Source organism: Malus sylvestris, chromosome 4, assembly GCF_916048215.2.
Source record: "Malus sylvestris chromosome 4, drMalSylv7.2, whole genome shotgun sequence".
In the NCBI taxonomy this organism is placed as follows: Eukaryota; Viridiplantae; Streptophyta; class Magnoliopsida; order Rosales; family Rosaceae; genus Malus; species Malus sylvestris.
In genome coordinates this window covers 17,255,310-17,280,398 of record NC_062263.1, presented here as the reverse complement: position 1 = coordinate 17,280,398, position 25,089 = coordinate 17,255,310, and the positions used below count along the sequence as shown (strand labels likewise).

Below are 25,089 nucleotides of genomic sequence, written 5' to 3'. Positions count from 1 at the left end.
TTTACATTCCTTTTCAATTTCTTTACCAAAATAATTGCAAATGCATATTAAATATTCAGTGGTATTTAAATCACAGGTGTAGACAAAATTCTAATAATCATAACAATACATCATCGACCAAAACAATACATCATTTTGTTTCAAAAAACAATACATTATTGATCATAACAAAGGTTCTAAATTCTAATGAAAACTTATATCAAAATTCGAATTAAGCAGTGTATTAAACAATAACCATAGCACAGTAGTACGAAAATGCTCTCATAAATGAATTAAAGAATTATAGATGTTGTGATACCTAGTTTAGGGTAAGGTATTGGCATTAAGACTAATCAACAAAACAAATGATCAATGTTTAGAGGTGCTTACAGGGATCTCACATCACAAAAATTACAGCATGCACCAAAATATACAGCAAATATCACAAAAATTAGAGAATGCCCCAAGAGGCCCAATTCTCTATTTCACAGAGCAAAAAAAAAAAAAAAAACAAAAAATAAGGGTAACAAAATCACAATTCTCTAGTAATAAAAATTCAACAATACAATAACAAAATTACTGTAACTGAAATTCACAAACAAAGCGAATCCATAGCAATTTGACATGCTTAGTACAATTAAAATTCATAGGAACAAACAAGGGATTGAACAAACAAACTTTGCAAGCTAATTAAATATTCACACACATTATACTCATACACATTGCATACAAACACACACACACACACACACACTAATTAGATACACTGCGCAACATTCACACACACAGTCACATACACACTCACACGCACACCCGCACATACTGTGTCATACGTACACTGATTAGACACATTGCATAACATGGTTCTCTCTTTTAAAGTGTTTTGTATTAATTCTTTTGTGAATAGTTACTCAATAGCATATGTCAATACTTTAAACAAAGAAGAAGTCACTCGATTTACCCTTCTAGATTGCATTTCAAGTGATACACTATACCTGAATGAATTTTTTAGATTGCATTTTCTATACGAATTCTTTATTTAGGCAGTGAACTGTTGGATATAACAAGGTCCTAATTCCTAATCACTTCAATTGATCAAATTGGCCAAGCAAATCTACTCGCAGTTTGTCCTTCAAAAAATCCTACTTGGAGTAAAAATTAATAGTAGTAAGTTATAGTATAACCAGTAAATTGAATTCAACAGACATAAAACCAATTTGACCACTGCACATATAACTCCATAAATTACTTACCACATCAACCATGAGCGGTCCAACGTGTCTAAAAGTCTAAAAAAACTTCTCCATGTTTAGCTCTAATCACCTAAAAACATTGAAAAGCAGAGGAAAACATATAAATTCATTAAAATTCTCTACCCACGGATAAGTTAAAAATCGAAAGCACTAACCATTCCAAGGAAAAGAGCAACCATTATTAGGATCCAAAACTCATTCCTTAGTCTCTTCATCTGGGTACTCGACTCCATAATCTTCGCTTTATTTTCATTATATTGACACACTTTGTCATCATATATGTTTCTAGAAAAACCTAAAAGTTAGACGATTTTAATCACTGAAATAGAATGAACAGTAAACCTTTTCTATAAATAAATATTTCAATATGTATAAAAAAGAAATTAAACTTCGCCTGTGTAAGTTTATCTTACATTGTCGGTCCTAAGCCCGGATAAAGGAGGAGGGGGAGGGCGTCAGGTAGTCGACAACCGACACTCCTAGGTTACGTTGAATCCTTATAAAAATGTATCCAGAACGAAATCACACTAAAGCTAGGGCATCACCCGTAAGTGGCGTGTTGTGTGGCCCGAGCACAGTGATAGGTGAGTAAGGGTCGCTGTATCTCCATCGGCACCCAAATGCAATGGTAAATGAGCAAGGGGGTCATAGAAACTTCTTCTTGAATGACTCCACTCAAAGTTGTTTGGAAGTATATGCTCCTATCAACTTTACATAGGACACACAAAAGAAGTACCTTGACCCTATTAGACGGGGGATGGTGAAGAAGCTAGGACAGAAGAGTAGAGTTCAAGAGAGTAGAATGTGTATAGGAACGTGGAATATAGGAACCTTAACAGGTAAATCTCTAAGGCATTGAGGGAATTCTCTAAGGCATGTTACAATATTCAAAATGTTTTTTTAATTGATTAAATGTGAGCTAGTGAATGGTGACTATGATTAAATATGCTTGAGGGTAAGGATTGCTTAAATCTATGTGAGTGGTGATCTTTGGCATGTCATGTTTCATTGAAAATCCCTGAGGCAAATGTTGGAAGGTCTAGAGTTTATTTTGTTTGTTTGTTTCGTTTTGCTCGAGGACTAGCAAAAGCTAAGTGTGGGGGAATTAGATAGGAGCATATTTATGCAACTTAGTTAGCTTGTTTCTTGGCATTTACTTAGTTTAATTCTAGTTATTTTAGTACTTTAAGATATTTTCGTGTGTTTGCAGGTTCAAATACCAAAGTTGGCAAGAAAGTGCTATTTGGAGCATTTTTGGGCCAAGAATGGATAGTGCAAGCATGGAGACATGAGGATGGACGTTTTTTAAGATTAGAAGGCTGGAAATCAGCATGTATGTGTGCAAGTGTGTTGACCTACAACTACAAACATCATACATGCCATGTGATGGCAGAAAATGTGTTGATTGCTAGCTGAAATGATGAAGAGCATGTGTGTGCAAGTGTAACAGCTAGTACATGAGGAAATAAAGATAGAAAATAGAAAGGAACACACGGCATGGGCAGCAGAAAATAAAGAATGAAGGCACATTGGCAGCAGGAAATCAGAAAATAAAGAATGAAGGAGTGGAAATGATGATTACATGGACATCACACACATGCAAAGAAGAGCTGGCACCATCATTCACACTTGTGCAACAGCAACCCTTCATTATTACTTCACATTCTACAATTTCAGAGGGTGATATACAACATTTATACACGGACAGTTTGAAGAAAAAAGGACACATTCTGCCGCAAGGAGGGTCTTTTCTCCTTAACCATTCACCACCATTTCAACACAACCTTTATCCAAACACATCCATTCATCTTCACATCCATTCCTCCATACAAACAAACCTTCAAACACTCACCAACACCTTGTGCTGTAGCAAAGGAAGGGAAGGAAAGTGCTTGGACGTGCTTGTTGTTCAACTTGGATCGTTGGAGCGTTTAGGTGTTTTCTTTCTTGTGTTTTCAATGTTTAAATTCATTTTTCTTTCATTTTGTTATGAACATGAGTGGCTAAATCCCTCTTGGCTAAGGGTGATTTCAAAGCCATGATTATGTGTGCAATATGATTTGATAAATTCCAGTTATGAGTTCTTGAATCATGAATGCAATTGGCTTAACTATTTGATTGATAACTTATTTGTATTTGTTGATTAAGGGTCGACACTTAATTGGCATGCATAAATCCGTTACTAGAATATAAGAAAGTTTCACATAATCATTACAAACTTATATTTACAAGTAGTGGAGGTCGCTTATAAACGATCGCGTTAAGTTTAATTCCTAGCATGAGTGACATGATGTCATAGTTGCAAGCGCTTTGTCAATGCTTATGATTTTCATTAAACGTAATGATCTTTGATTGTATCTCTATTATGATGTCATGTAGGGAACTTTTGAAGAATGTTTTGGGTTGTCGAATGATGTCATCCAATCCAATAAAACAAGGAAAATCTGAGGGTTAACTAGTGATGTCACAGTTAATTTGGAGCATTGTCGTTCATAATTCAATGAAGTAGTAACTGGAAATCGAGTTGTTTGCATACATGTCATGTGTGGAGAAAAAGCCTCTAGCTATCCCATCATCCATCTAATTTCCTAAATTTGTTTTCAAACCTGTTTTTAAGTTACAATTTGTTTTGTTATTCTAAGTTCGTCCAAAAATACAACCCCCCTTACTTTCTTGTTTCAAATTGTTTTAAACTTGTTTTGTTTGTGTTCTAAGTGTTTTGAGTCAAACCCAAACTTTATTTTCGTCCAAAATTGTGGTTAGTGTTAGAAACTGCCTAGTTGGTGTTTTTAGGCAGTTTTGAGTGTTTTTAGCTTATTTTGAGTCTTGTGAACTTATTTTGAGTCTTTTGAATCTATCCTAACGTTTTTAAGTTTGTTTTTGTGTCTTTGAGTCAGTTTAGAGTCAATTAGCAATCCCTCCTAATCCCCGGCCTAGAACGATCCCTACTTATACATATACTACAATTGTCAAAGAGGGTTTAATTTGTGTGTTAAGTTAAATTACACATCAAGTTTTTGGCACCATTGCCGGGGATTAGCAAATTTGCTAATCCCTTGTTATTTCTTTTTGTTTATTTTCATGTGTTTTTATTCCTAGTTGCTGACTTTACTTGCTTTCTTGTTTTAGGTGGTTTATGACTCGAAGTTCTCAACCTGTTCATAAGCACATCCTTGACTTTGACAACGACTTTGAACGAACTTTGAGACGGGCAAGGAATCAACAAGAACCCCAACCACCTCAACCTGCACCAGATCTTAAAGAAGACAAAGTAGAAGAGCAAGAGGAGGCCACGGCAGGGACTTTTGAAGAAGCCCAAGATATGGCAGTAAACAATCGAATAATCAAGGAGCTTTTCGCTTCGGGGTTGGACAATGCTATGCCCTTATGCATTCAATATCCAAGGGCGGCCCAAGACAAGACCGACGAGTTCGAATTAAAGTCCAGTTTATTACACCATATTCCTAAGTTCCATGGGTTGTCCATGGAAGATCCTAATAAACATTTGAAGGAGTTCGAGGTTGTTTGTTCGAGCATGACCCCTGTGAACGTTGATGGGAGCATTATGAAAATGAAGGCTTTTCCCTTTTCTCTCTTGGAAAAGGCTAAAGATTGGTTGTATGAACTAGCCCCCGGAACTGTCACATCATGGGAGAGTATGAAATGGGCATTTTTAGAGAAGTTTTTCCCAACTTCTCGAGTCATTCTACTACGCAAAAGGATTAGCAGCATTCAACAAAACCAAGATGAATCATTTCCAACTTATTATGAACGTTTTAAAACTCTTGTTGCTTTATGTCCACAACACCAAATGAAGGATAAGCTTCTTCTTCAATATTTCTACGAAAGGCTTCTACCAATTGAACTTCAAATGCTAGACGCCTCAGCGGGAAGAGCTTTGGTGGACAAAACACCCATGACTGCCAAGACCTTAATTGCTAACCGAGCATTGAATGCTCAACAATATAAAGGCGTTGGTTAAAGAGACAACCCACGGCAGCAACAAGTTAATGAAGTAAGTGCTATTTCCGAACTTCAAAATCAAATGGCTAATCTTACTACTCTTCTTTCGCAGGTGGTTGAAATACCAAAGGTACAAAGTGTGGCTGCTTGTGGCGTGTGCTCAATGAATGGACATCTCACGGATAAGTGCCCTTAATTGATCGAGAACGGAGGGTGGGAATCTGCTAATGTCGTGGGTTTTGGGAGTCAAAACCAACCAAGGAATGATCCTTTCTCTAATACATATAATCCAGGTTGGAAAGATCATCCAAATTTCAAATAGAGGGAGCCCCAACAAACCCAACAACAAAGTGCATTTAGACTGCAACTTCTGGGATTCTACTAAAGGCCATATGCACCCACATAACCCCAAACACAACATGCCCAAAATAACTTAGGTTCGTCTTTTGATAATACTCAAGTTATTCAATTACTAACTACGTTAGCGAAGGGTCAGGAAAATCAAGCCAAAGATATGCACAATTACGCCAAGGAAGTGCAAAATCAAGCTCGAGAGGTGATTGAATTGAAGAGAAAAGTGGGACAAATGGCTGAATTCATAGGGCAATTTAGAGAACAAGGTAAGTTACCTAGTTCGACTGATGTGAATCCAAAGGGAAGCTTCAAATCTGCAAAAGCCATCACCTTGCGAAGTGGAAAAAAAGTTGGATCTGATCCCAACCCATCTAAATCCAATCAAAATGAGGACGAAAACATGCAATCTGAGGAGAAGGAACAAAGCCTGCCCATGGCAAGGATTGAGCAATCTTTGCCGCAGCCACCTACACACCCTAATTCGACCACCAAAGGTAAGTTGGGTTCAAATTCCTTGACTTCTAATTCCATTCCACCCAATGCACCCTTTCCTCGCAGGTTTGTGCAATCAAAGAAGGATGAGAGTGACATCCTTGACACATTCAAAAAGGTGCAAGTCAACATTCCACTTTTAGATGCAATTAAACAAGTCCCCAAGTATGCTAAGTTCCTGAATGAGCTGTGCACTACAAGGAAAAGGGCTTCGAACAAAGAGGTGGTAAGGGTAATTGAGAATGTCTCAGCCGTGTTGCAACAAAAATTACCTCCTAAGTGCAAAGATCCCGGCAGTTTTACAATTCCTTGTGTTATAGGAAATACTCGCTTTGAATCTGCCATGTTAGATCTAGGTGCATAAATAAATGTCATACCGTGTTCAATATATGCATCTATGAACTTGGGAGAATTAAAAAATGATGGAGTGATCATTCAATTGGCCGATAGATCTAATGCGTATCCAAAAGTTGTTTTGAAGGATGTTTTAGTGTAGGTGAATCACCTAGTCTTTCCGGCGGACTTTTACGTGCTTGAAATGGAAGACTCGAACCGTTCCCCTCAATTACCAATCTTACTTAGCCGACCATTCATGAAGACTGCCCGTACAAAGATAGATGTATTTAAGGGAACATTGACCATGGAATTTGATGGGGATTTCAATATTTCTGATGCTATGAGATATCCTCATGATGATCACTCTTGTTTCTCTATTGATGTGATTGACTCTTTAATGTAGGAATTCCTTGATGATTTGAGTGAGGATGCACTTGAAAAGACTCTCACGCAAAGCATTGGACTCAAAAACGAAGGGTCGGCACTTAGGCATGCCCACGGCAACAACAAGGAACACCTTGTCGTGCCTATTCAAGAAGAATTGGTGGAGATGGTTGCTGCCCTAGAGTCAAATCCAAAGCATATTGGTAAGTCTCCTAACCTTATTTCAATTCCCATTTCAACTAACAAGTTGCTTCATTCTGTAATCCAGCCACCTTCCTTAGAGCTTAAACCATTGCCTAGCCATTTGAAATATGTGTTTTTGGGAGAACAAGAGACGCTACCCATCATCATCTCTTCTTCACTCACTGCACAAGAGGAGGACAAGTTGGTGAGGGTGCTTCGGGAATATAAAACTGCCATTGGGTAGACATTGGCCGATATAAAGGGAATTAGCCCTACCACTTGTATGCATCGAATACTCTTGGAAGAAGGAGCCAAACCATCTAGAGAAGCACAACGCCGACTCAATCCACCCATGATGGATGTTGTGAATAAGGAAATCATCAAGTTACTAGATTATGGAGTAATTTACCCAATTTTTGATAGCCATTGGGTCTCTCCGGTCCAAGTTGTTCCTAAGAAGTCTGGAGTCACTGTGGTAAAAAATGAAGATAATGAGCTTGTGCCCACCCCAATCCAAACTGGATGGAGAGTTTGTATTGACTATCGGAAGCCCAACGCTACAACAAGAAAAGATCACTTCCCGCTGCCCTTTATTGATCAAATGCTTGAAAGGTTAGCCGGTCATTCTTTTTATTGTTTTCTTGATGGCTATTCGGGTTATAATCAAATTGTGATAGCTCCTGATGACCAAGAAAAAACTACCTTCACTTGTCCCTTTGGTACTTTTGCTTATTGACGCATGCCATTTGGGCTATGCAATGCACTAGCCACATTCCAAAGGTGTATGGTAAGTATTTTATCAGAATTTGTGGAAAAGATCATTGAAGTGTTTATAGATGACTTTAGTGTTTTTGGTGACTCATTTGATGCATGCTTGAATAATCTAACTTTGATCTTACAAGGATGCATTGAAACTAATCTTGTCTTGAATTGGGAAAAGTGTCATTTTATGGTAAAACAAGGTATAGTTTTGGGGCATATCATATCAGAAAAAGGGATTGAGGTTGATAAATCCAAAATAAATCTTGTACGTCACTTACCCTCTCCCACTTTGGTGAGAGAGGTTCGTTCTTTTCTTTTCTAGGAGATTCATCAAGGATTTCTCAAAAATCTCCCAACCTCTTTGCCGTTTACTCCAAAAGGAAGTAGCCTTCGAGTTCAACAAGAAGTGTGAGACCGTTTTCAAAACCCTCAAGGACATGTTGACTTCGGCCCCCATCATCATGCCACCAGATTGGAGCCTTCCATTTGAGCTAATGTGTGATGCATCCGACTATGCCATTGGTGCTATTTTAGGCCAAAGAAGGAACAAACAACCCCACGTCATTCATTACGCCTCTCGAACCCTAAATGATGCTCAATTGAATTATTCTACCACTGAGAAAGAACTTCTTGCAATTGTCTTTGCTTTAGATAAATTTCGTTCATACTTACTTGGCACTAAAGTGATTGTATATTCTGACCATGCAGTGTTGAAGTATCTTCTCACCAAGAAGGAGGCCAAACCAAGGCTGATTCGTTGGATGCTCCTACTTCAAGAGTTCAACATTGAAATAAGAGACAAAAGGGGGAGTGAAAACGTGGAGGCTGACCACCTCAGTCGTTTGGTGCACATCGAAGACTTTTTACCCATTCTAGAGACATTCCCTGACGAACAATTGCTGTCCTTAGAGGTAAGTGAGCCCTGGTATGCTGATTTGGTCAATTATTTGGTCACCAAACAAGTACTTAGCACTCTAGATAATTACAAGCGTGATAAACTCAGAAATGTTCCACGATTTTATGTGTGGGATGATCCATAGTTGTGGAAGTATTGTCCCGACTAGATTATTCGTAGTTGGGTGTACAATTCTGAGTTTAATTCAATTCTTGCATTCTGCCATAGTTATGCATGTGGGGGTCATTTTGGCACCCAAAAGACGACCCTTAAGGTTTTAGAAAGTGGTTTCTATTGGCCTACATTGTTTAAGGATGCTAGAACGTTTTGCATAACTTGTGATAGATGCCAAAGAATAGGTACAATAGATGCCAAGGACCAAATGCCGTAAACCCCCATTTTTAATGTGGACATATTTGATGTATGGGATATAGATTTCATGGGACCCTTTTCACCCTCATATGGTTTTACATATATTTTGTTAACCGTTGATTATGTGTCAAAATGGGTGGAAGCCAAAGCCACCCGTACTAACGATTCTAGAGTAGTGGCAGATTTTATCAAGGCTAACATATTTTCCAGATTTGGCATGCCGAGGGTGTTCATAAGCGATGAAGGCTCCCACTTTTGCAATCGCACCATTGAGGCGCTTTTTAAAAAGTACAATGTCAAGCATCGGGTTTCCACGCCATACCACCCTCAAACAAGTGGCCAAGCAGAAGTTTCGAATAAAGAAATCAAGTAAATCTTGGAGAAGACTGTTGGGCCAACCCGGAATGATTGAAGTTTGCGTTTAGACGATGCACTGTGGGCATATCGCACTACCTACAAAACACCTCTGGGGATGTCTCCATTTCAACTAATCTATGGCAAGCTGTGTCACCTACCTGTGGAACTAGAGCATAAGGCGCATTGGGCTGTGAAAACATTTAATTTAGACTTAGATGCTGCTAGAATAAATAGAAAGCTCCAATTGAATGAACTTGAGGAGATAAGGAACGAAGCCTATGAGAATGCACGAATTTACAAGGAGAAAACAAAGGCGTTTCATGACAAAATGATTTGGGGAAAAACATTCTCAATTGGACAGAAAGTGCCGCTATTCAATTCCCGTCTACGATTGTTCCTTGGTAAGTTACGTTCTAAGTGGATTGGGCCGTTTGTTGTTACTAATGTTTTTCCCCATGGTGTAGTCCAAGTTAAAAGCTTAAGGAACAGCAACGAATACAAGGTGAACGGACATCGTCTGAAGCTATACTATGAGAGTGATGTGGGGCAGATTGTGGAAGAAATCCCACTCACTGCCGTGGGCCCTATCCAAGCTTAGAAGGAAGTTTCGTCCGGCTACAAGATGTTAAAGCAAGTGCTTCTTGGGAGGCAACCCATGTATTTAAATAAGGAAGATCTTTGAATCGCTCCACGATTAGTTTTGCGTTCCTAAAAACCTTCCCTTTTCTGTTTTTTTTTTTATTTTGCCATGATTGTCATTTTTATTTGTTGTTTGTTTGATTGTTTTTTATATGGGTCTATGTTTGAAAAATTGACAAGTAAACAAGGTATTTTTACATTAATTTTTCGTGGAAAAAGGAACAGTAGGTAGAAAGGTAGAAAAATACAAGAAAGTGCAAACAAGCAGGAAGGAAACTTCATTGGTCAGTTGGTGCCTCAGCATTCGACAGACCTCTAGAAAGACGAAGCACCAGAGTTTGATTTTCCGGAGCCTCAACACTAGGTGAAGCGCCAGATGACGAAGGCAGAAGTTACTGCTAGAGTAATGCCACAAACCTTTGATGATCACTCTGAATCTGAACTTCGGACTCCTGCAGCTGATCAAGCTTCCTCTTCATACTGGTTGAGTAATTAGTTGCGAGCATGTGCAACTCCTTATTCTCGTGCCTAAGCACTCTGACCTCTTGCCGAAGATTGGCCACCTCAGCCATCAACGACTTAACCTGACGAGATCGAGCAAGAAGGCGTTGGCCCATGTTTGATGCTGAGCCTCCACATCAGACGCTGAAGGCCAGAGAGTCCTGAACAACCAGCTCGTCGGACCGCTTGGAAAGTATCTTATTGTCTCTAGGACTGAGAAGATTTCTGGCCACCACCGAAGCGGTTGTATCGTTCATCATCATTGAATCCCCAACTGTAAGAGGACCATTGGGGGATACGAATGACGGATGCCAAATGTTGTCTGGAGAAGACATGTCAATATCATCCCCGACATTCAAGTTAATATGACGGTCAGATGGGCAAGACATTTCCTAAGGTGTTGAAGAAGAGGTCAGACAAATCAAGATTTTCGAAGTGCAAGAAGGGAATTTCTACAGGTGGTAATTCAAGTGTTCTTTGAAACATAATGCGTGCCTTTATAAAAATCAGCACTCAACGGAGCTTCAGAAATCGAAGAGGTGCCTGCTCAGAAATCGAAGAGACGCCTCATTTCTCAAAAACTAGGCTGCTCAGAAACCACGGGCCGATCTCAGAAATCGAAGAGGCACCTGTTTTTCCAGACGTGTCATCACCTGTCACATGCACTCTCAGCTTTGCGAAAATCACAGGTAATTTGTCGAAGCGCTGATCTCAGATATCGAAGAGGCACCCGCTTTTCCAGACGTGTCATCACCTGTCAGATGCACACTCAGCTTTACGGAAATCACGGGCAATTTGTCGAAGGGCCGAGCTCAGAAATCGAAAAGGCGCTTGCTTTTCCAGACGTGTCAGCACCTGTCACATGCACATTCAGCTTTGCGGAAATTACGGGTAATCTGTCGAAGATTTCTGGTGAAAAAGAAAGCGCGTGAATCTTACTGTTTAATCACCCAACGGTTGCCGACAAGAGTGAAATAATAGTGCCTCTACCGGTTATGAAGAAATTCCTATAAATGTTAACCTTCACCCTCCATAGAAAGGCAGACATACTTAACCTTTCTTCATCTCCGAGAATGCATTCCCAACGAAGCCTCTTGAGTTACTCAGTGTTCCTCATCCCCTGGGGTACCTCTGCAAACAACTCATCAAAAGAAAAAGTATTTCATATCATGAAGGTTGAAAGCAAGAGTATCTCATATCATGCTTTCTCCCTGTCATTCTCCTTATCTTTGTTCTCACCTGCGGGACAAGGAGAAAGAGAGCAATCAGCCAGCACTTGGTATCAATCTTCCGATCTGGAACCCCTTCCTGATTGCTTACCTAGTTTTGCTCTCAAGTACTCATCTTCAACATCTTATGCTTCCTGAAAAATACCACATCTGCCTGGAGAACAGATAAGGGAAGTGAAAATGATACCTCGAAGCATGTGGAGACAACGTGCTGATTCATCCTCAGCTAGGGACAAGGAGAAAGAAAGCAACCAGTTGACACTTGGACAGATTGAACAAAGAAACAGACCATCACCGCTACCTCATGCCTGCCTACTGTGCAAAAAAAACAAGCAGAGAAAAATGCAAATTGCACAATCAAATCAACTCAGCAGAATGAGTCTGAATTGAAACCAATGAACTCTCCTATTCCTTGCTCAGAATTCCAATCTAGTTCGAGATCAAAGCTGTGGAAAGTCAACAAGATCATCTACCTCCATAAACAGATTTGTGTTCTTAAACTCTACTCTTTCTTGTTTTTACTTTGCCATACTTGTCATGTTTTATTAATTATGTTGTTTGCTTGTTTGAGTATAAGTCTATGTTTGAAACATTGAGGACAATATTTGGTTTAAGTGAGTTGTTATTGTGTGTTTGTTTGTGTCTTAGGGTACCTTCCAACACAATAATGAGGATTTGGTTTTTAAGTGCATGACTATTAAAGAAAGTTACAACCATGGATGGAAGTTTGATATGCTCTTTGGTTTATGCTTGGTTGTAGTTATAGTTTATGAATTCACATGCAATCACAAAAGAAAAAAAATTAGTTGTTGTAACATGCTTGAAAGAAGGAACTCAAACTAATGCTACATCCCTGAGAGACTTGAGCCTAAATGTTTATTTGGAGAGTTATTAATCTATGCATTCTTGTTTTCTAACGTTGTTGCATGATCTCATTATTCTTTGCTTGGCTGCTACTTAGAATGCATTTCATCGTTATAGATCTAAATACTAGAACTCATGCCCATTTCATTCAAAGCATGACATTGATTTGCAAAACACATATTCAAGATGAAATTGTTTAGTGAACCAAAGCCAAATAGCCGAATCCACCTTTGTCATTTGTTTTGTAGGTTTTAACCCCTTTGAGCTTTGTTTAGCCTATTTTCTTTGTTAAGCACATTATCCCTACCGAGCCTAGATTAGGACTTTCCATACCCTTGTTCTTGAAGAATAGTGGAGCATGATTTAGAAGGAATTCCTTTTTGGTAACATTATTGCAGAAAACAAGTGAGGGGGAAAGGTTTCAAAGTGTATGTTTTGTATGCCATAGGGCACGGCAATAAAAAAAAAGAAAAAAATTATAGAAAAGAAAGAAAAAGAGTTGAAAATATGTGAGAATGAACTCACAAGTGTTGATTGTTGAAGAAAGGGTCCAAAAGTTTGAATTTGACCCTAAGTGTTGCAGGAACTTTCCCTTTGTGTTTAAGTAGATTTTTACATACAAAAGTGAATACTAGTTTTCATGAATTAATAATTCCAGAAATTGCTTCTTTATTGAAAGACATATGTGAGTACTAGTTTTCATGTTTACATCAATCTTCTCACATATAACTAGTATAGAGAGCGTAGTCAGAAATTCTTGTTTGAAAATAAGAGTGTATCTAGTAAGGAATTGAGGGAATTTTCTAAGGCATGTTACTATATTCAAAATGTTATTTTAATTGATTAAATGTGAGCTAGTGAATAGTGACTATGATTAAATATGCTTGAGGGTAAGGATTGCTTAAATCTATGTGAGTGGTGATCTTTGGCATGTCATGTTTCATTGAAAATCCCTGAGGCAAATGTTGGAAGGTCTAGAGTTTATTTTGTTTGTTTGTTTCGTTTTGCTTGAGGATTAGCAAAAGCTAAGTGTGGGGGAATTTGATAGGAGCATATTTATGCAACTTAGTTAGCTTGTTTCTTGGCATTTACTTAATTTAATTCTAGTTATTTTAGTACTTTAAGCTATTTTAGTGAGTTTGCAGGTTCAAATAACAAAGTTGGCAAGAAAGTACTAGTTGGAGCATTTTGAGCATTTTTGAGCCAAGATTTGATTGTGCAAGCATGGAGACATGAGGATGGACGTTTTTGAAGATTAGAAGGCTGGAAATCAGCATGTGTGTGTGCAAGTGTGTTGACCTACAACTACAAACATCATAGCTGCCATGTGATGGCAGAAAATGTGTTGATTGCTAGTTGAAATGATGAAGAGCATGTGTGTGCAAGTGTAACAGCTGGTACATGTGGAAATAAAGATAGAAAATAGCAAGGAACACACGACATGGGCAACAAAAAATAAAGAATGAAGGCACATAGGTAGCAAGAAATCAGAAAATAAAGAATGAAGGAGTGGAAATGATGATTACATGGACAACACACACACATGCAAAGAGGAGCTGGCACCATCATTCACACTTGTGCAGCAGTAACCCTTCATTAATACTTCACATTCTACAATTTTAGGGGGGGATATACAATCCAATATATTCTTCAAAAGTTCCCTACATGACATCATAATAGAGATACAATCAAAGATCATTACGTTTAATGAAAATCATAAGCATTGACAAAGCACTTGCAATTATGACATCATGTCACTCATGCTAGGAATTAAACTTAACGCAATCGTTTATAAGCGACCTCCACTACTTGTAAATATAAGTTTGTAATGATTATGTGAAACTTTCTTATATACTAGCAACGGATTTATGCATGCCAATTAAGTGTCGACTCTTAATCAACAAATACAAATAAGTTATCAATCAAATAGTTAAGCCAATTGCATTCACGATTCAAGAACTCATAACTGGAATTTATCAAATCATATTGCACACATAATCATGGCTTTGAAATCACCCCTAGCAAGAGGGGTTTAGCCACTCATGTTCATAACAAAACGAAAGAAAATGAATTTAAACATTGGAAACAAAAGAAAGAAAACACCTAAACGCTCCAACGATCCAAGTTTAACAACAAGCACATCCATGAACTTTCCTTCCCTTCCTTTGCTACTGCACAAGGTGTTGGTGAGTGTTTAAAGGTTTGTTTGTATGGAGGAATGGATGTGAAGATGAATGGATGTGTTTGGATGAAGGTTGTGTTGAAATGGTGGTGAATGGTTAAGGAGAAAAGACCCTCCTTGCGGCATAATGTGTCCTTTTTTCTTCAAACTGTCCGTGTATGAATGTTGTATACCCCCCGCCCCCCGAAATTTAGAATGTGAAGTAATAATGAAAGGTTGCTGTTGCACAAGTGTGAATGATGGTGCCAGCTCCTCTTTGCATGTGTGTGTGCTATCCATGTAATCATCATTTCCACTCCTTCATTCTTTATTTTCTGATTTCCTGCTGCCCATATGCCTTCATTCTTTATTTTCTGCTGCCCATGCCGTGTGTTCCTTGATGTTTTCTATCTTTATTTCCACATGTACCAGCTGTTACACTTACATACACATGCTCTTCATCATTTCAGCTAGCAATCAACACATTTTCTACCATCACATGGCAACTATGATATTTGTAGTTGTAGGTCAACACACTTGCACACACACATGTTGATTTCCAGCCTTCTAATCTTCAAAAACATCCATCCTCATGTCTCCATGCTTGCACTATCCAATCTTGGCCCAAAAATGCTCCAAATAGCACTTTCTTGCCAACTTTGTTATTTGAACCTGCAAACACACGAAAATAGCTTAAAGTACTAAAATAACTAGAATTAAACTAAGTAAATGCCAAGAAACAAGCTAACTAAGTTGCATAAATATGCTCCTATCATGTGCCTACAAGAAACTAAGTGGGTTGGTCTTAAGGCAAAGGATCTAGAAAACTCAAGTTTTAAACTTTGGTATTCGGGCACAAATAGAACGAGAAATGGTGTTGGCATCATCGTGGACAAGACCTTGACACAAGGTGTTGTAGATGTCAAGAGGGTAGGATATAGAATTATGGCAATCAAGATTGTAATAGGACAAGAACTCATTAATTTGATTAGTGCGTACGCACCTCAAGTAGGGTTGGATACGAGTTTGAAGGAGAAATTTTGGGAAGATCTTGGAGACTTGGTGCAAGGAATTGCTCAAACGGAGATGGTATTTATAGGAGGAGATTTAAATAGACATGTCGGCAAGGAGACAGGCAACTATGGAGGTTTTCATGGTGGCCATGGTTTTGGGGAGAGAAACGAGGATGGGGAAGCCGTCTTGGATTTTGCAATGGCATATGGTCTCTTTTTAGCCAACATCTTTTTTAAGAAGAGAGAAGAACATATGATCACCTATAAGAGTGGGTCGTCAAAACACAAATAGATTTTCTTCTAATGAGGAAAGTGGATCATATAACTTGTAAAGATTGCAAAGTTATACCGGGAGAGAGCTTGGCTAATCAACATCGCTTGTTGGTGATAGATGTACATATCAAAAGAAAGAGAAAAAAGAACAAGACTTGAAGTGCCCAATGACTAGATGGTGGAATCTAAAAGGAGAAAAACAAGCCATTTTCAAAGAGAAAGTAATCACCCAATGCGTGTGGGATAGAGAGGGGAAAGCTAGCTAGAGGTGGGATTCCATGGCTAGTTGTATCCAAAAAGTAGCAAAAGAGGTATTAGGAGAGTCCAAGGGCTTTACTCCACACCAAAAGGAATCTTGGTGGTGGAATGAGGAGGTACAAACAAAGGTGAAGGCTAAAAAGAGTGTAGAAACTACTCCTTTTACTGCCGAATCAAGAAGGAAGAAATGGTTGTAGCTTTGAAAAAGATGAAGCATAGAAAAGCAGTGGGCCCAGATGATATACTGATCGAAGTGTGGAAAGTCTTGGGAAAGACGGGTACAACATGGCTCACAGACCTTTTCAATATGATTTTGAAAACGAAGTAGATGCTAAATGAGTGACGAAAGAGCACTTTAGTGCCTATCTATAAGAATAAGGGCGACGTACAAAATTGCATGAACTATATGGGTATTAAGCTAATGAGTCATACAATGAAGCTTTGGGAGAGAGTCATTAAGGTAATCTATCTCTTACGAAGATTGATGGAAAGATATAGAGATAGAAAAAAGGATTTACACATGGTCTTTATAGATGCCCCATTGCAGGAAAAGGCATGCCTAAGTTAAAGTGCTAAGTTTTTATAGGTGTTGATGGTTCATTGGAGTGTATTTTTAGCATTTGTCGCAAGTCTGGGCACAACCTAAAGCATTATGTCTCATGGTGGGCCAATAGTACGAGCTATTTAATACTTTTTGTGTGAGGGACCTTCAGCCTGCGTGGTTCCCACATATACCAGAGTGGATATCGTTGCAGATCAGTAACCCCATCTCCAGAGTGACGCATAAGGTATGAGGTTTAGAGAAGAAAGGAGTGCAAGTAGCATATATCCAAGTTATAAAGGATATCAAAAGCTTCCCCATAACTGTAGGGTTACATCAAGGCTCATCCTTAAGTCCTTACCTTTTTGCATTGGTAATGGATGTTTTAATGGGACATATTCAAGATGATATTCCTTGGTGTATGCTTTTCGTAGACGATATAGTGTTGATAGATGAAACTCAGGAAGGGGTAAATGCGAAGCTTAACCTTTGGAGAGAAGTGTTAGAATCTAAAGGGGTTTGCCTAAGCCGATCAAAGACAAAATATATGGAGTGCAAGTTCAGTGCAAATGGAGGCCCAAATAAGTTAGGGGTGAGGATCGGAGATCAGGAAGTACCAAAGAGCAACCGCTTTCACTACCTAGGATCTATCTTGCAAAAGAACAGAGAATTAGATGGAGACCTTAACCATAGAACACAAGCTGGATAGTTGAAATGGAAGAGTGCATCAGGCGTGTTGTGTGACCGTAGTATGCCACTGAAGCTCAAGGGAAAATTTTATAGGACGGCAATAAGGTCGTCGATGCTCTATGGCACGGAATGTTGGGTGGTAAAGTATCAACACGTACATAAAATGGGTGTAGCGGAGATGAGGATGCTTCGTTGGATGTGTGGGCACACGAGAAAGGATAAGATTAGGAATGAGGATATCCGAGGTAAAGTAGGAGTAGCCGAAATTGAAGGAAAGATGAGAGAAAATCGGTTACGGTGGTTTGGACATGTGCAAAGAAGGTCTACTGATGCCTCAGTTAGAAGATGCGACTATGGGACAAAGGTCCAAGGCCGAAGGGGTAGAGGAAGATCTAGGAAAACTTTGGAAGAGACTGTAAGAAAAGACTTTGAGTACTTGGATCTAACGAAAGACATGACACATGACCGAGCGTAATGGCGTTCTAGGATTCATATAGCCGACCCCACTTAGTGGGAAAAGGTTTTGTTGTTGTTGTTGTTGTTGATAAAAAATAAATTAAAAGAGAAATAATCAATTTTTCCAATTCTTAGATCACCGTCATAAGCCTAATTGGCAGAAATCAAAGTAATTACACACCTGATCACTTAATCAGTTTAATCACATATAATTAGAATAAAATTAAGGTCCATCAATTCCTTCCACCATATTTTTGCACACATGCAGTTCTCCCTAAAAAACAATCCTAAAAACTCATTATTAGGAGAGAAATAGAAAAGGAAATTTAGAAATTGTCTATAAAGCAAAGGAATCCAATCCAAAATGTACATGTGCAACTCATTGAAATCAAATCAAATCCAATAACAATAATAAATGACTTATTACCTATAAGTAAGAAGACTTGGTAAAACCATTTACCAACTTAGGAAACCTCTACCCATATGATTTGTAATTGATATAATTTAAATGGAACTAATATGGAATGCACAGTAAACGACTTAAACCAACAAACGAAGTCAAAGACTATGCATCTCCTTCCACGTATCATACCGGATTTAGTAAATTTCTTTAATAAGTTGCACACTCACAATTGGATAAACTTAATTTGGAGGCTAAAAGTTATCTGAAAAGTAGTTTCAAATCACATATGATAAGTCAAATAGATAACAGAGAACATATTCAAGAAAAAGAAAAAGATGAAATGAGAGTCGAAGTTACCAAGTATGTGCAGATGACAAGTGATCTACGCCTTGTGCATCATAAATTTATGTGAGCTCGAGATCCCTTGAAGTGCACTAAAACCTTCTAAAAGCACCTGGACAATATGAGTAGCACTGCTCTGACCACATCTTGTACAACAAATACAATAGATAACATAATATATAGTGAAATTATGTCAAAAATTTTAACAAAAATTCATACAAATATAATTACAAAAAATTTAAATAATACTAATGATCTGGTTATTTGACCTCTATCATTATTTAAAGTCGCCGCAGCAGATCCTCGCACTAGAGCCCTCTTCATGTCTGCCATCCTTCCTTTTTTGTATCCATTTTAGGGCTTTCACACAAAAAATGTTATTCACATATTGGCTTTCATAGTTTCACGGATCCATCCTATTTGGACTTCAATATAGACAGAGGTGCATATTTGTGCCTTTCTCTTTTCTCGGATTTGAAATTTTCAGGAGCTCCATCTACCTTTTCTTCAATCTAGACAACAGATTGAGAAGCCCCTTTATAGAATACACCAAACACACATGCATGAATCAGAGTCCCTTCATTTGACATTCGGCCATGAAAACGAGTGAAAAGGAAAGGTGGACGGGCTTTACCTTTATTGGTCTTGGGATTTGCAGAGTCCTTTGTGAAGGCGAAGGTGGGGTCATCATGAAAAAAAGAACACAGGACTTGAGAGGAAGAGAGTGAAATGAAGACGGACAGAAGCAGAGATCTGTGAGGGACAAAACCAAACAGAAAGGTAAAGTGAAGAAGACAGAATCGATTGACATAAAATTGTAAAGATTCAAAAAGCTATTAAGCAGAAAAATCCCTCAATCCATCAATCCCACAATCATCTTTCTTTCTCTCTCTCTCTCTCTCTCTCTCTTTCTCTCTCTCTCTTTTCTCTCTCTCTCTCTCCCTCTCTCTCTCAGACAAAACCAAACTGAAAGGTAAAGTGAAGAAGACGAAATCGATTGACATAAAATTATTAAGATTCGAAAAGCTATTAAGCAGAAAAATCCATCAATCCCACAATCAACTATCTCTCTCTCAAAGCTATTAAGCAGAAAATTCCTCAATCCATCAATCCCACAATCATCTCTCTCTCTCTCTCTCTCTCTCTCTCTCTCTCTCTCTCTCTCTCTCTCTCTCTCTCTCTCTCTCTCTCTCTCTCTCTCTCTCTCTCTCTCTCTCTCTCTCTCTCTCTCTCTCTCTCTCTCTCTCTCTCAAACGCAGCATGGCTCCCATCCCCCAAACCTTCCCCAAATGACATGACCAACCCACCCAACCCCACCCAAACCCATAAGACAAAATTTCCCTTACTAACTTACCATTTTGACCGTCAAATTTTAACCCTTGATGGGGCAGCCTCATCATTTTCACTCCCTAAGGGCTGGGCTTATATCAAGAAATTAACTCAGCTCACCACATAAAATGTGACCGGCCCAAATCCCAACCTAGCCTTAATTTAATGGTAGTGCTGTAAATAAAGCAGGTCAAACCTATGAATGTAGCTAAGCTACAGTCAATTCACTCCTCAAATTTAGAATAGATAATGCTTAGAAAGCTAAAGACACAAAAGGCAAAAAAGAAGAAATTTAACTTTGTAATTTGTTGTCTGTTTTCAAATTTGAATGGAAGTGGTTCTTCTACATCTGTTTGTGTTTGGACTCTGAAGGCATGAAGCGTAAAAAAGATTCAAATTATAAGTTGCTGGAGTCAGAGAGAAGCAAGGAGGAAGTACTCCCATCCCATCTCATGAACTGAATAATGTGCAATCTCCATATCTTGACTTGAAAACCAAGTAGAATTGATTCTTTTTAATGAATGCTCTTTGGAGGCACATGTGAGTTAGTGAGCACATTGGCTTATCGTTTTCCTTCAAACAATGTGGATCTTGATTGAATTACAAGGAACTGGAATGCTAAGGTGGTAGTGTGTCAAAATTATCAGGTATAGTGATGCGGTAAAGTTCACCTTGGCATTCCCGTTAAATCAAAAGCTATGAAGTTTGAGGGTTTAGGTTGCTAGAACAAGCAGCTTACTTGATTTGCACTGAACCAAACCTAGCAGCCAATCCTAATCTGTTGACCATCGTATCGCTGTTGAACAACGAATTTGCTTCAGTACAAGATGTACAAGAAGTTTTTTGATATAGGATAGCATAACCAACTAACTGGCCAGGTACCAACACATATATGGAGGGATTGAGAGCTTTTCACGTTGTACTTTTAACATTTAGCATTGTAGAGAAACGAGTTTAGGTAAGCTTCAAGGGATTAGGTTTTAAAGGAAACATTTATTTCAAGCAACTTTTAAGCTGAAATGCATCTTTCCTGTATGTCCTTCCCTGACCGTAAACCCAGATATAATAGCAAATGTATTGAGCTTGGTCATGAATGTGGAAATGAGTGATTAACGTTTCAACTTAATGGTTCCTGAATGTTTCAACTTAAAGAGGTGGTTTGACCCCCATTGACGAATTTTTTAACAGCAGCTTCAAATCAATCTCTCTCCTCTCAGTTGGTCATCTGCTCTGTTTCTTCTACAGTTATATCTATGTATACAGTTATGTACATACATATAATCAATTTCTACTAGAATTTACATTTATAGAATGAAAATTGATTTTTTTTTATTTGGGTTTCTGAAGTTCCGAGGACGAGTTCGTCACGGCCAAAGTTGATACTTTTGATTCCAAAGTTGCCTCCTTTATATCTCACAAAGCAGTGCTGCAATTCTCACAAGGTATCTTTAGAAAAAGAAAAAAAATTATTGCTTTTTACCAGTAATTTTAATATTTTTTTTATTTTCTTATGAAATTTGGACTTTTTTGTTTTGGATTTGACAAAAATTCTGGAATTTTATCAGTAAATTTGTGTTTCTTTCTCGATTTTTTTTTAAATTCTGAATTTTGACTAATGGGGTTTTGTTAAAATTTTGTATCTCTCTATGAGTGATGCAAAGTGGTTGTGCTTCATGTTGTAGTAACCTCGGGTGTGTTTGTTCGAAGATCTCTTGCCGTCTCTGTGATTTTGGTTTAACTCAGTGTTCTTGATTCTTTATCGACTATTGTTAGGCATTTTATATGCTTTTTTGGTTGCTTCATTTCTTTGTTGTGTTCTTAATTTTCCAAATCGTAGCAGCCTCTCCATAAATTGGGGTAAGGCTAGCCGACATTCACCTCTCCCAGACCTTGCGTAAAGCGGGAGCCTTGTGCACTGGGTATGACCGACCGTTGTTCAGATCATTTGATCCGTACTTAGTTAAGTTTAATACTAGCGGTTTGGCTGTGAATGAATTAATCCAGTCTCGAATAGTGCGGCATATGAGATGATAATAGACTAACAGAGGAAAAGGATTGAAGCATCTGTGTTTGATTTACAAATTTTGGCAAATCCTTGCCATTTTTTTGGTTTCCTGGTGATATATATCTTCATAACCAAATAGCGATAACTTTTTAAGTTTCTAGAAGTTTAATGTGTTTCACATCCTGCATTTTTGTAACGTCCGTACAAGTTGTCACTAAGATCTTTTGGTTTCTGGCTACTTTAGTTTTTCGTCATTGAATTGTAGGATTAAAGTTTTTGATTGAGTTCTTATTTAATTTCAGATTAGAATGGGTACAATCTGAGCACTCCTAAAACTAAAAAGTTCTCCAAAGATTGTGAGAATGGATGTGTCAGATATGGTTTATTGTTCATGCAAGGATGGCGTACCACAATGGAGGATGCTATGAGTGCATTAAACTTTTCTCTTCCTATTTGAAGTTGTTTTCAGAACATAAATTCTTTTATGTCCATTCTCAGAAGTTTCTACTGTTTTATCTTTTTCCGTCTTTATTTAACATGCTATAATTAGGATTCAACTAAATATGATTTTACTTGACATGTTCAAATCCTCTTAATCATGTTCTTGAATTTTACTGTATGTATCGTGTTCTTTGCATTTCATTATCAAAACTCTGTTGTTTGAATTTGGTTACCTGAATCGTGCCTAATATTTGATGTGGCCAGTGGCTTTGTATGGGTGGCTGGTGTAATTTGGGAGTGTTTTTAGTCAATGGGAGATAGAGGACAAAGGTGTGGGGCAGCAAAGTCAAGTGGGATTAGGAATTTAGGATAGTAGAGTTTTTGCTAATTTATGGGATTAGAAGTCTTCCTTTATTTTTGTCTTGGTGTGATCAATTGTAACAAAAAAAAATTCATTCTCCATTCTCTTGGACCAAGCATGAAATCCCAAGCACTATATCACCACAAAGCAAGCAAGCTGAAAAGCAATCCGACAAACCCTTTTTCCAGAAGCACTTAACAGAACCTTTCTATGGGTTAATTGTTGTTTCAATTATATCAGATTGAAAACGAGTATGGAACCATTGGTCAAGCATACGGAGTTGTTGCTTCTTTTTCTTAGGGAAACAGAGCATTTTTTGCAACCACATCTTTTGTAATTAGCTCGGTTGAATGTATATAAAAATTAAGTTGCTTATCTTACTGACACCGTTCACTTATCTACCACTTTTGTTCATTCATGATTATATTGAATTTTTTTTTCAAGTTAATTGTGTCTTATTCATGTAGTTAAGGCTGGTACATTGAAGTCCCGCAGCAACGCGCATGCATATTACTAGTTTATACTAAAGGGTAATGCTAGGGAAACTAAATTTTGTAAAATAAATGACATGGAAGTCGATGATTAGATTATTACTTAAATATTAATTACTGTGCTTATTTTTTATTGGTGACACATCATTTAGTTTGCAAATTTAGTATACAAATTTAGCCTACCTAGCATTACTCTATGTTTAATAATGCATTAAGTGACATCTTGAAATATACATGTAATGTCAATTGTCAACACAAAATATGAATTGTTTGGGTTTGGGATTCAAAATGAGGGTTCTTGTTTTTTGGGTTGAAAGCCTGAAAGGTAACAAATGTGACTTAATTTAAGAGAAGTCAATTATTTTCCAAACAAATTCACTTCTTTATAAGGAGGAATATAAATAGAATTACACAACGGGCTATACAAGTGAAGGAAATCACGTCACTTAGTACTACGGTTTAGTATTATTGCTCTTCACTTATAAGTAAATGTTTTTGGGTTCGATTTTGGCAAAGACGAACTCGAACTAAATTATTATGGCTAGCCCATTGTGATGTTTAGCCGACTCACCTATCCCGTAGTGTAAATAATATCGAAGGTATTAAAAAATAATGAAAATTCTAATCTACAATAAGTAAATTAATCCCAATTTAGTTGGGCTGACGTGAAAAACTAGCTCCACATTTCTCTAATTACTCTGTATTCTTGTGCAGTAACTACTTCTCCCATGCAATTTTCTCTCGCAATAGCTATCTTCTCACGTGGATAGCATGTGACTTTAGTCTAGTTATACAGATAGCAGAATTGTACCTCGATCTATAAATTTGAAGGCATAGTTGCAATATCCAATTCGTCCTAACTAGGAACCACATCACTCCCATATTTGATCAAATATGATGATTTGAGATAGTATTTTGTAATTACGTAATTATTTTGAATTTATTAACTTGTTTTTTTTATTTTCCAATACGCTAGAAAGGACAACATTTAAATTTCTTACATTCATACAGATAGGTACCATATGATCAATTTCTTTGAGTTCATTGCTAATGTGTTAAATGTCCCAATTCCAAACATGCTTTTACTTCCTCTTTTTCGGCCCGAACCAAGAAATCCCTCAGATATGTATGATGCAAAATGGATCTTGGTCTAAGGATGATCACTTCTCTATGATTTCATTAAGAAGTGAGTCATGAGTGTGCCTTAAGAATGTTTACATCTCTTTGGTTTCAACAGCATTGCAGAAATCAACATCTTTGATCAATAATTACACAACTAGAAATACAAAGGCATCATTTTTTTCCTTTTCATAAATATAGGATGGAATGGAAGCCCATTGAAACTACATAATCCTGTTAAATAATCCAACCAAGTCCACAAACTTCTACAAATTCACACAAAAAACTGAAAAATATAAATAATCAGGACATGAGAACCCTGAAAATTCATTAGAAGTCCACAAACTTTTAACATTTAATTTTTTGGAGTCCTGCAAGTGTTTCTCCTCAGCCTCCATCTCCCAGTCTTCAGTTATTGTCTCCAATTCAGGACATGCTGAAGTCTTGTTGTGAGATATCAAAAGGGCAGGTGCAACCTCAGTCCAAGAACACAACAACCTCATCTGCATCTGCTTCGCCATTGGATCAGCTGCTTAATTTCAAGCTGAAAGATGGAGAAGTGGCTTTCTAATTCAGTGCTTTTCGTTAAAGAGATCAAGGCGATGAAGAGAAAATGGGGTTGTAGCTAGTAGCGTGTTGAGTG

At 37.8% G+C, this 25,089-nt stretch overlaps 1 long non-coding RNA gene across 4 annotated transcripts; it reads right to left on the bottom strand.

Moving 5' to 3' along the window:
* Positions 1–570: 570 nt before the first annotated feature.
* On the bottom strand, positions 571–19,885 carry LOC126617618 (uncharacterized). Of its 4 annotated transcripts, XR_007621440.1 has the most exons (5): positions 19,335–19,885; positions 18,716–19,235; positions 14,090–14,224; positions 1,388–1,517; positions 571–1,302 (listed from the first exon to the last, which is right to left on the bottom strand). It is a non-coding gene; the product is annotated as an uncharacterized LOC126617618 (long non-coding RNA). The 4 variants fall into 4 exon arrangements; XR_007621443.1 differs by lacking the exon at positions 1,388–1,517; XR_007621442.1 differs by lacking the exon at positions 14,090–14,224.
* Positions 19,886–25,089: the final 5,204 nt, after the last annotated feature.